Here is a 6,000-nt window from a genome sequence, read left to right as displayed (position 1 = left end):
GTGTGAACTATAGAAGACTAAGGCTGAGGCAATACTTCTGCAAAGTTACGTGTAGACATGTTTGCAAACCAGAGCAGAGAAAGAGCTTACAGGTTACCCAAAACCTCAACGTTCTGTTTAACTGTCAGTTCAAAACATTGTTGTTTTTCCTGTTTTTCCTTTTTTGTGATTTCCTCCATCCTTGGTGCTAAAAGAGGCCACCCAAACACACGAGATATCAGTAGAAAGCCCAGGATGTCTTCTATTTAGTATTTGGACTTAGTAGCTCAAATAAGTCAAAAGACAGATCAAAAACAAATGTCCGTTACAGAGGACATAAATGAATAGGCTGCTTCTCAGGAGGATATATTGGGCTAAGTTCACAAAGTCCAAATACTACATTACACATTACACAAGCATGATGATCTTCATCATAATCTTCATTTATGTGACGCCTAGAGAAATCTGTTCTGGCAAAACTTGTGTAAAAATATTGGAGCGGCAGACATTATCTTTCAGCAACCCTGATGCATCCACCAAAATTTGTGCCAATGTGTGGAAGCTTGTTTCCTCCGCTGAAAAAAACAAAACAGAAAAATGTAACTTTTTCTGTCCATAACTCAAAATTCTGAGTTGTTGTGTCAAAATTTCAACTCAAGCTTTAGAGAAAATTCCTCAAAATTTTGAAATAACTCAAAATTTTGACTTTGCTTCACCAATCAGGAAGTGGATTTTTTTATTTCAGTGATAGAAGCAACCTTCCATACCAACGCATGTGTCCATCTGAGAATTGTTTTACTCAAATCTGACACAGTCCCAATGATTATTACATTTTCATTTTCCTCTCAACTCTCTATAAGTCCATGTGATGTCCAGCTGTGCACATGTGGTACGTGTCCTGTGAGTTCACAGTGAGTGAGTGGGTTTACCTGCCTGCTGCCAGCTCTGCTTAGGCAACATCCTTAAATGGAGCAGTCAGAAGAGTGACCAGATCCCAACAAACTACATGTGTTTGTGTGGGACAACTACTGAGAGGTAGCCTGAATGTCTGGATTTTATTTCACTGTTATTTCAGCTGCTTCTCTGTCTGGTAGCAGTTTTTTGGGTTTCTGTGTGCTGCAGATTGGCATATCTTTTTTGAGCCATATCTGACAATTTTAGCACTTTGACACATAATGACACAGACATACTTTAACAGAAATGTCCTGGTGTGGAATTCAAAAATAACTCCCGTGAAAAAAAGATAAAAACAATATTTCTCAGAATATAGCGCTGCTTCATTTTTTGTGGTAGTTTCCATCATATTGAAGAAAAAGCAGAAAAGCTTGTGACAGTTCATCAATGAAGTGCAGTCCCACATAAAGAGGGTCATCTGGTCAACCTGGTAGTGAAAACACTGCTGCATGCTGCATGCATAACTTTGGATATTATCCAAAGGTCATGTGTGAAAACTGTGAGGAGGTCACCTTTGAGGAGGCACAGAGCGTCTGGAGGTGGGGCATGCAGAGGGAAACCAACAGAATATTTATGACTTATGTGGGGAAAACAAACAGCATGCTGATTTTTGTTTCAATAAAGTTTTTTCACTGTTGATGACCTTTTTCAGCCTTTAAGTGGAACAAGTAGAAAAAGTTTGAGCAGCGCTGTGTTGGAGCAAAGAGGCTCGGCTCAGTGCAGGATTCATCCTCTGTGCACCATGAAAGTTTTATAATTTCATGCCAGTACATCCGATAACTGCTGATTTATTTCAGCTTGGATGAACCAACAGATGAAACTTCTCCCTCCTCCCCACGCAGAGGTGCCTACATACATCTTTGTTGAAGCGTGTTTCAGCGCTGACTCTTCTGTAGGTCAGTGGCTGAATGTGAAATGAGCTCTTTGTTATCATTACTGGAAGAGTGTTGCAGGACTGATCCTTCCCCCGCTTCCGTCTCTATCATCTCTCCGCCCTGCTGCCACCTTTAGCACACAGCGGTCCAGCCCCGAGGCCCAACCCGTCTGCTGACCTGAAGAAGCCCGGAGCCCTCATTAACCGTAACAGCGAAATGGTCGCGGGCCTACTGTTCCTGTGCCCGAGGCTGAGGCGTGTGTGTTTTTTGGACTCAGGGTGTGTGTACATACTAGAAGTTTTTCAAGTGATTTATCACTCCCACAGGGCCCCGCTACTCTGATCTGCAGTGCTATTACTCAGATCAGCCAGCCGAGACAAATAACAGATCTGCTGCTACATATAGACCTCCCCGGACACATGCACACACACAAACACACACACACACAAACACACATTATCTCTGTGCTGTGGTGACTAGTTGAGAGAGACATTTTGCTAATCAGGGTCCTGCGGTTGGTGGTGCGTGTCGACAGGCCGGCATGTAAGTTATTGCTTCTCAAGGATCCAGAGAAAGATAGATAGGGAAGGAAGGAGAAGAAAGACATAGATAGGGGGCAACGGAAGGGGGGGCAAAGAGGGCTATAAGTGGTCACGGGCCAGTGGTAGCCATGGCAATGACCTCTGGCTAATTGTAGTTACTGATAGACATGGTGCTTAGAAGTACAGAGATATCCTTTACACTAATAACACACAAAAAACACACACACACGATGTACGTATAGAGTGTGTGTGTCCCTGTATTCACCCACTGCACCCGCGCATTTCTTGATTTTACATGAACTTGTTTTTTATTTTGACAGATCAGATCTTAAGCCCTGTCTGTAATGTTGTTTAGTCTTCGGTCATCTGCTCTTAGCGGGCTTTGAAGTCGCTAATCTCCATCACCATTGCCGTGTCCACATTGTTGCCAAGAAAAGCAGCGTGTCCAACTATAACTCACATGCACGCCCTCCTTTCCCGCTCTCGTTTACACCGTGTGGGCTCTTTGCCTCAGGGTAGCAGGGTGGGAAATGTTAATGAGGAGGTTCAAGAGCTGGATCAGAAGGGACCTTGAGTGAGATAATGTCTTACAAGTAGCAGGGGGCTTGATGTTGGCTCTCTGGGCTCTGATCTCCAGGAGACACACTAGAAAACGAATCTCCATCATTCCTCTTTCCTCCCACTGTCCTCTCATGCTCTGCTTTTTCTCCGAGCTGATCCTCCTCTCATCTTTACTCTTCACATGCTCTGAACTTTCCCCGCCTCACTATTTTCAGTGGTGAGGAGATTATGTTTTTTATTAATGTGTCATGCAGCTATGCCCAGCCCTCAAGGGGCATGACACCAGCTAATAACGTAAACCAGATCCACGGATCGAGCACATATCTTTAAAAAAAAGAAAGAATGCACAGCCCAAAAATAAAGAACACAAAACAAACTCATAATTTTAATGCTTTCGTGCCTTAGATATTGTTCATACATTAAATCTTATTTAAGAGAATAAGCGATGAAAGAATAAACAGAATGAAAGCCCATTTTCTTGTTTGTGACACTCATTCTTTCTTATTTCTTTTTGTGCAGCACATGAGGAAAAACAATGTCTCTCCCTACTGTTATTAAATTTGTCAATGTTAATAGACAGCAGATGACTACCAGTTCTTTTCCATGCAACTAAAGAAGTAATAGCTGTGTTTGTATATATACACCCTCTGCATGTGATCTAAATGACACTCTTTACTCCCACTGTCACCCTGTGAGCTGCTTGGCTGCTTGGTGTGTTCTGTTTTAGAAAACCAAACCAACCAGGATGTTTTGTTTTGTTTTTTAAATATGGTGACACATTTAAACACATTTTTCCTTGTGGGAAATCAGAAAGTCCAATCAGAAGTAAATACACCTTTGCAAGTTGGAGAAGTAAACATCGGGTATGATTTTCAGGCTCTTTTGCAGTGCACTGCGCCATAAAACATTAAAAGTGGCCCTGGACGTGAATCTGAAAGTTGCTTTTTACTTTTTGTTTATTAGCATGTTTAATGAATAATGCTAACGTCTCTCTGTGCCCTTCATCCCCAGCTGGTTGAGACAGATTCCTGCCCCTCCCTGACCCTGGTTGTGTTCTTTGAAGGGAATTCTTACCCCCCACGTTTGCCAAGTCCTCCCTCAGTGTGGATGACGTGATTGTTTGACTATTGTTTGATCATCTTTACTTAGAATTTAAGTACCTTAGACTCTTGTTATTGTGAAGTAGAGGTTACAGTAATGAAGTTGAATTGGTGGTACAACTACTGAAATCTTTGACGAAAAATAGACTGGACTTTACGCAGCAAACTCCATTTACCCAGTCATTCACATACACAGCAGTGCACACTTATTCTACACATATAGTGTTTTTTAAGCTAACACACAATCACACACACACTAATGGAGGCATCTGGAGCAATCTGATGTTCAGGATCTCGCCCAAGGATAGTTAGACTTGCAGGAATTGCAGGAGAAACAAACCACCAACCTAACAGCTGGTGGACCACCCACCCAGTCCACCTCCACCACACAGCTGACTGTCAAAATACTCTGTTACAGCAAAAATCCTGCATTCATATCCTCTGTTAAAGTACAGAAGTATTACTTTCAAAATATATTAAAGTACCTAAAGTAAAAGTACTTGCTATGTGCAATATATAATGGCGTCATTTTAATTACCTTATTTACTGCTAAGCTTAATATAGTAATATTGAAAAAAGTGATCAAGATCATTATTTCAAGTATTTGCCAATAGTTATTGATTGAAGGAGTTAGGAAGCGATCATAGTTCAGGTGTCATCTTACTTACCCTGGGAACAAATGTAGGCCTCAGCTTATTTTAAAGACCTAAAACTACCGTATCTCCCCAATAGAGCAGTTTGCTGGTTTACTTGTGGTTCCATATATCCATATATCCATATATACATATATCCATATGAGTAGAATGGGAGGCAGAGCCTTCAGCTTTCAGGCCTGCGAGACAGACGCCCTCTCTACTTTTAAGATTATGCTTTCCTATTTTAGATAATGTAGTTAGGGCTGGATCAGGTGACCCTAAATCTTTGATTATAGAGACCAAAGAAATTGAAATGTAACTGTCATAATGCATCTTCACTAAAGGCGAGTTCTCTTATAATAAATGGAAAATGACCAGAAAAATCTTTTTAACATTGTTATTCATAATTATAATGCTCTGTTAAGTATCCCAACACACATAGAGAGACACACCTGTATTCACCTTGTTCCTTTGCTTCTTCATTTACTTCCAGCCACGACTTGGAGTCAGATGTCACTTCACCGAGAGCCCCTGCAGCAGCTACCCTCTGGCTAAGCTTGCTGAGCATTTTCTCAACAGCTTTAATGTTTGAACTGTTTTCATTTTTGTGGAAAAGAAAAACAACAACAACAATGTGCTATGGATCAGTGAATTTTCGCAATTGTGTAATTTCAAGATAAATAATATATCTCATATTCATGTTTTTTTTTGTTGTTTTATTGGTCATTTTAGTGGCATAAAGACCAACTTGTTTATGTATTTGTTTTTTCATTCATAACTCTTGGCTGTGCCCCTAATTGTGCATGGACCTCTGGCCTGAGCTCATTGAATAATCCGGTGGGGGGGGGGGGAGATAAGCAGTAACCCCTCCTTTAGAGACGCCTCCTGGTACCGACTGGAAAGGTTGGTGGACTGCAACCAAACATACAGTTTTCACATCTGCTTCCAACCAAAGCTCCTGCTCTCTCTCTCTCTCAAACACACACACACATGCACACACACAGAGTGAGATCTGTGCTCAGGGGAGCCGTGTTTCTTGGGTCTATTTATCTGAGCTCCAAATTGGTGAAGCATGTCTGGTTACAGTCTTTAAATGTGATTAAACAGTTATGAGAAAAAGTCTTTTTTCTTTTTTTTTTTTGCTCCAGTAAGTCAACAGCCATATTTCGTCCACGCAAAATAAAAACACACATATATCTCCCACTTGGAATTTGTTTCTGTAACTTTGTCAGACAACAATTAGTGTTTGTGTTGGCACAACAGTAAGCTCATAATTCTTTGTACTTCCCCTTTAAAGTGCTGCTGCTGCAGATGCTGCCAGCTCAGGGTTGTTCCTGACAGTGTTTAGATCATT

This window comes from Diplotaxodon limnothrissa, linkage group LG11, assembly GCF_057381915.1.
Source record: "Diplotaxodon limnothrissa isolate DT_005_m linkage group LG11, D_limnothrissa_male_GT1.1, whole genome shotgun sequence".
Lineage (NCBI taxonomy): Eukaryota > Metazoa > Chordata > Actinopteri > Cichliformes > Cichlidae > Diplotaxodon > Diplotaxodon limnothrissa.
The sequence above is the reverse complement of the archived record's forward strand: the minus strand, read 5'-3'. Positions refer to the sequence as shown.